The sequence below is a fragment of the Etheostoma spectabile genome, chromosome 8 (assembly GCF_008692095.1).
Source record: "Etheostoma spectabile isolate EspeVRDwgs_2016 chromosome 8, UIUC_Espe_1.0, whole genome shotgun sequence".
Classification (NCBI taxonomy): domain Eukaryota; kingdom Metazoa; phylum Chordata; class Actinopteri; order Perciformes; family Percidae; genus Etheostoma; species Etheostoma spectabile.
In genome coordinates, this window is record NC_045740.1 from 16,930,282 (window position 1) to 16,937,426 (window position 7,145).

The window sequence follows — 7,145 nt, forward strand, 5'->3', positions numbered from 1 at the left end:
GGGGGGAGAGAATGTCTGGCAGTCTCGTTGTGACTCACCTGTGTGAAATGCCCAGATGTTTCCGAGTGCAACGGGTCAGAAGCACCCTCTCCTCTTTTCTTTAAAACCCGAAACGTCCCATCACGTCAAAACAGTACAACTCTGACAACATGCACACGTCTGAAAGCTTTGAGGGGTTGTTTTTGGAAAAAAGGAGAACAAATAAGAAGCATGTCCAGTTTTCTTTTTTTCCGCTTTTTGTCTCTGTTTCGTATATATTTTACATTTTTATTGGCAGAGAACATACTGTATCTGAAAAAAAGATACCTAGACAAAGGACAGTAGAGCCCGACCGATAAAGGATTTTTAACCCTTGTGTTGTCTTCCCGTTAACCATGAACTTCCCCTTCGGGTCAAAATTGAATTTTTTTTTTTGTGCTTTTCCAATGTTTTTGTCATTTTTTTCTGATTTATTTGTCACTTTTTCCAGCTTTTGGCGCTTTTTTTAAAACCTGAGCTGGTTTAATAATAGGTTTTACAATTATTTTTTGGAATTCATGGTCAACAAACCTCCTTTATATCAAATTATATGTAAGTTTTTAGTTAACAAGGCAGGACTTATGAATTATTTTGACTAATAGTTAAGATCAGAGGATATTGAGTGGATCACAGATGGGTAGATGTCAAAGTTTAGTCCGGATACTGTTTTGAAACTTTAAAAAAAAAAAAAAATTCCATAAGATTAAATAAAACACCCAAAAAATTCAATGAAAGTAATCATTAATTTTACCTGAAGAATGTTGTATGGAATCATCCATTTTATTATTGGGCAATTTGGTTGAAAGAAATCTAATATTTCTGATATCGATACAAATATTTGGTGATTTGAAAATCCGATATTTGATATTTATTTTCTAAAAAGTCAACAAAACATAAACAGTTATTTGTGAGTCCTCACTCAAATAACACGATAATGCAGTTTAAAAGTAAACTTGGTTGTTTTATTGTCACAACAAAACAGCGGAACATATTAATATATACAAATTCTGATAAATAAAATGTATAAAAATACAAACTTAAGATATGAAACTTTAAAGTCCAATTAAAAAATGACAATACCAATAGTAGTAGGGAAACATATAACATAAATCACCTGGTCTGATATCGGTCTGGCTCTTACTCCCAGAGACCTAAAAATTCATCTTAAACATTTTAATAACTAAATAACTTGGGATCAAAATTCCAACAAAAGGCTTGTTGTCCCATAAAGATTTCACTGAGAGCTTCAAGTATAACGTTTTTACCTCAAAGGGTCCTTGTGTTCTTCAAACCAGGAGTGTGTTGTTATGTGACTAACTGCCAGCTGTGTACCACTGTAACTCAATGACGTCATTATGAAGAAGTATTTTAATGTTAAAAGGCCGCACCGGTTTGTTTGCAAGATTCAGCTTCTTAAACACAACTCATGTACAGTTTGCACTGTTGTTGACCTTTTTTCAAAGCGTGCTAATGCCGTTTTTATTCCGTTCCAGGCAGCCGCTGGCTTCCCTTCGTTACTGCACAGTACCAAATTCAGATTCTCGCTTGAGTTGTGTAATCCATCCCAGTCAACATCGAGTCAAGTTTTGTCACTGATATATTATTGTGGCAATGTAGTTAAAGTGCAACTAGATGTTCAGTGTATCATACTGTAAGGTTGAGATCAAGGATTAATTTTATTGTCGTAAAATGTCGTCAGAAAATTGTGTAAAATGTGGATCAGTGTTTCCCAAAGCCCAAGATGACGTCCTCAAATGTCTAGTTTTCAAAGATACTTTACAATACTGTCATAGAAGAGTGAAGGAACCTAGAAAATATTCACATTTAAGAATCTGGAGTGAAAGAAGTGTTACTTTTTCCAGAAAAAATAACTCCATCTAATTAATTTAATTGTTGACAATCAATCAATTCATCTTTGCAACTCTAGTAGAGATGTGCCAATTGAGGATCATGACGACCATTGATAATTGAAACGACGTATGCCAATTGCTAAGGCCCCTGAGAATAAAATGTAGAAAACATAAAAATCCTCATCAGTTCGCTGTAGTAATACAGGCATACAACGTATTTCCTAAATATGAGTTTTACAGAACTCTTTTAATAATTTTAACTTCTCAATTCCACGTATCCTTTTTCTTATCAAGAAGTGGAGCCTACATTACCCACAATGCAACTTGACTCTCGACAGTTTAGTCTGACATTCAGGCGTTTGAGACATTATGCTAGCAGCAGCCGCCTCTAGTGACATCACTGGAGGCGTTTTGTCAGAGCCAGGTTCAGCCCTGACAAAACATAGCTTTTTAGACAGAAAGGGGGGTGGGGTGCGTTGAACACCCTGTTGTGTGCGCAAGCGCTCCGCCTTTTTATTACCATGAGTTTACAGACACGTCTCTGCTGATTGGGTATCACCTGGGACACAGCCAATAAATGAGAGAAATCATATGTCAAAGCAGAATTTCAAAGAATCGCCGGTAAAACAAAGTTGTCTTCTTAATTTCAATTTTTATTTTTTAAGGTGCATAACAGTGACTTTTTGATGTACACACCCTTCTGAAATAGTAGCAACACGGTGCACACCGTTTTGAGATTGAACGTGCCCCTGGTAACTTAAATATAAAATGGCTGGGCGCCCAGATAGCTCAGCTGGTAGAGCAGGCCCGTGTATAAAGGTTTACACCTAGACACAGCAGACAAGGGTTCAACTCCGACCTGTGGCCCTTTGCTGCATGTCATTCCCCCCCCCCCCCCCCACTCTCTCTCTCCTTTAATGTCTTCAGCTGTCCTGTCAAATAAAGGCCTAAAAATGCCCAGAAAATAGTCATAACAAAATAAAACGTCTGCTTCCTTCAGGGCATTTCTTATGTGATGTACTTTGATGAATTGCACAACTCAAGCAACTTTCAAGAGTTCTCATATTGTAGAGAAATGAATGGAAACTAATGGCTGCTTTCAACAATAGAAAAAAAAATATCCTAGAACACATGAGCGTGATTTACATAGTGGTTAGCTGGGATGCAAATCAGCTGCAAATGGGCTAAACTCTGCAAACCACTGCTGCGTTTATGCCCCCCCCCCCCCCCCCCCCCCCCCCTTTTATGTTTGCTTTGTATAGATTATGTTTTTTATCATTTTATCTGAATGGCTGCTGATGTGACTGGGCCATTGACGGACAGGTATGAATGTTTGCTATGACAAGAAAATTGCTGTACTATATTTTTGTATTGATGATGAGCCTCTTCTTTAAGACCGGTGGTGAGTGAATAGTGCCACCCAATCAATCTTTTTTGTTTTCAAGACAAAACCACTGCCATTTTGTAAATAGAGAGAAGGGACCGTTGGGGATCTGTGTGGGTAAAGCAGCACGCGTCGGACGATAAAACACGTTCTCGACCGCCACATCACCGCGCAAAACAGTCAAGAACGTAGAGTTGAACCAACCGGCGCCACCTCACACCCCGCATGATACCCAAAGACTGCTGTCACTTTGATCCTGTGATTCTCCACCACTATGTGCTTAACACTGTCGGTTCTGTATGTGCGTATGTAAGATTTTGTTGTACATTTAAAAAAAAAAAAAAGAAGTCCTGAAGGTACATGTTCCTATGTAACGTCAAATCAACTTTTGTCAGTCTAATAAAGCTATACTATCAGAGCTATAACTTTCTTTTTGTCTTTTGTTTTATAATCCAAGCAGCTCAAACCTGCCCTGGAGGCACAGCATAGAGCACGGCTGTACAGTATGGAACTGTAATTACAAGTACCCCTTGTGTAAATTACTATCTGCCCACATAGTTTGTTCCTGCATCATGCGGTACTTAAAGCGGGTGTTGTGCAATCGATGTGCAGCAGCCACTTAGTCAAAAATGCCTCAGTTTTACAATGAACAACGAGACTGTAGATGGAATCAGCGGTGGTGGAATGTAACTGAGCACATTCACTCAAGTACTGTACTTGAGTACAAATTTGAGGTACTTGTACTCTACTCTTTGCGTGCCACTTTCTACTTCTACTCCACTGCCTTTCAGAGAGAAATATCGCAATTTTTACTCCACTACCGTCATCTAACAGCTTTAGTTACTGTACAAGTTGATTTTTGCAAACAATTAAAAAACACATGTAGTTTATAAAATATGACGTATTATAAATTAAACTACCCAACAATTTAACAGCCTGCAAGTCCAGCTGCAATGACTAGACCATTAAACAGTTTGAATCACTAAAATGTGAGAATTGTTCCTCCTACTTTTAACAGTTTTAAGTACCTTTCTCTGATGGCACATACGTTAATTAAAGTAACACCTTCAATGCAGGACTTTTACTTGCCACAGAGTATTTTTAGAGTGTGCTATTAGTACTTTTACTTAAGTAAAGGAGCTGAATACTTCTTCAACTGGTTGGCCTTTACAACATTTTGACGCACAGTCCTTGCATTTTGGTTCTACCCCCTTTTTTTCTTCCCACTGTTGGTGGCGACCTCTGACCCTTCACCTCCAGCCCCCCTCATTTCTTCTGGTCCCTGTAAGTACTGCGGTCTAGACTTTCCCCCTCCCTCTGTTAAGCTGAGCCGTGACCGTGGCTTTCAGGTCCGGTTGTCCTTTTGCAGTTGCTGGGCAACCCAAAAGATTTGTAAAGAACCTTGTCTGTAGAAAAATGAGGCTTTTAGGGTTTTGTTGGAATATATTTCTACTCTTGAAAGACTGAACCCTGATGCCTTTGTGTGACAGGTTAAAAAGGAGGTGAGAAAAGACAAAATTAGACAGATTTAAAATCAATGTGTCACATTGTGCCAACAGGATGTATGGCTCCTTTATGGCACAAATGTAAGTGCTTAATGGCACAAATCATAATTCTATTGTTCTGAAAAAAAGGTTGAAAATGATTGATTAGATATTGGTGTTTTAAGCATGTCTATAAAAAATGAGAGAACACAGGCTTTTGAGTTCTATTTGAATACATTACTGCTCATGAGAGACTGGAGTCTGAGGTCTCTGGCGCCACTGATCCATCTAAAACTGTTGCGAAAAAGAGATTTTAAAGTTGCTACATTTAACAAGTTAGCATCAATAAATCACGACCATATTAAAGGAAGAAAAATTCCAATTAGGGGCGCCTGGTTAACTCACCTGGTAGAGCGCACACCCACATAAAGAGGATCAGTCCTCAACGCAGCGGTCGCGGGTTTGATTCCGACTTGTGGCCCTTTGCTGCATGTCATTCCCCCGCTCTCTCTCCTTTCATGTCTAAGCTCTCCTGTCACAAATATAGGCCTAAAATGCCAATCAAAAAATATCTTTAAATTAGATGCAGTCAATTTTTCACATTGTGTGGACATTGGTGTTTAAGCGTGCTTTTAGCTAAACTTTGGATCTCCCAGAGCAATAATTGAAGAATATATAAAAAATACAATGTATCCAAAACATTGCAATTGGCCAAAATTTAAGAGGGCAAAGCAAAGGATCTCAGTGTTTCTACAATACACCCCATGACTAGAATACACACTCAAAGTGCTGGGAAAATGAATTTAATACTGAAGAAGACATAATGTGTTTTGTGAAAAGTTATTGTATTTCAAGACAAATAGAACAAGTAGGCAAGAAGATAAGAAAGGGGGAAGCACTTCATGTTAAATGTCATGAGCCCATTCAAATCCTCCACAGTACACAATCCAAAGTATGTGGGTATGACTGCGGGGATATTAATTCATGTCAGAGAATCATACATGTCTTATACCGCCTGCAGCAATACACAGTAGAAGGTGTGTCCCACGGTGTCTGTGGGCCACACCTTCTGTGCTGTGGAAGAAGGTCCGGCAAAACAAGACTAGGCTGAGAGAAACTGACGTAGTTAACCTTCATGTTGTCCTCGGGTCAAATTGTTCCGTTTTCCTATATCAATGTTCTTTTTAATTCCCCAAAATAACATGATTGATTCCACACAACGCTCTTTGACAAGTACACATCTCTACTTTCATTAATTTTGGGGCGTCTTATTCAATTTTATAGCATTTGAAAAACATACTGAAGTGGTTTTGAAATAGTATTGAGTAAAAGTTGACATGTTCCAGTCTGTGATTATCCATCAACATCCATTCCTTTAATTTTAGTCTAAATAATTCCTACTTTTTGCTTTTCTAACTCAAAAAGTAAGTAAAATTTCCTAAGAATGAGGTTGTTTGACCATAAATTCCAAAAATACCTGTAAAACTAGATTTAATAAGTTAGTGTTATCAAAAAAGTGAAAAAGATGTTGAAAAAAGGGACAAAAACGTACGAAAAAGTTAAAAACGTTGATTAACAAGCGTCAACAAAAGTGTTGATTTTCATTTTGGACGGGAAGACAACACAAGAATTGAGAAGGCTGTGGTGGAACTTTCCAGACCATCAGGACAACCCGGCCGTCAGAGTAGTTATCTACCACCTTGCTAAAGTATCTTTGCCCCCAGGCTTAAATTATCCCAGTGAAAGCCATGTTAAGCCCCGGTTAACACGAGCATGAGGCATGTCTGTCTTTGCATCTCACTCCGAGCATCCATCTCGCCTGCCACACCAGGCTTGTCTTGTCTTTCATCCCCCTTCACTCTCCGTCCTTCGCTCAGCCGCCCCCAGTGCTACTGGTGTCCTCCCATCAGACGTTTGAGAGTGTGTTTTGACACAGTGAAGCCTTTAGTACGCATGTGTGATACAAAAGGCATTTATATTTCTTAACAAAGTCAGTGTCTTTTAGTAACTTTAATAACTAAAATGATGTTACTGCAGTCTATGGTTTCTACAGTACTTATCAACAATACATTTGTGTTAAATATGCAATGCAAGACTGACTTCTTGAGTGTTTTTAGTCGTCCCATTTTATAAGAATTGTTCTGAAAGACATGATACAGGAAAGCTTAAAGGTGCCCTGCCACACAAAACCATTTTTACTCGCATTATTTGAAATATGTTAGGTGTGTGTGTTATGTTGTGAATGTGAAAATGAACGGCTACCTTCTCTGTCAGCTCGACCCACTGGAAAGAAATAAGAGGAGAAATCAGCCGATTACAACAGCTGGTCAGTATGATGTCATGTTGCCTGAGCTCATTAATATTCATGAGCTCACCCAGTTGCGCTGGATAAAGGATGCTGATAGCCAG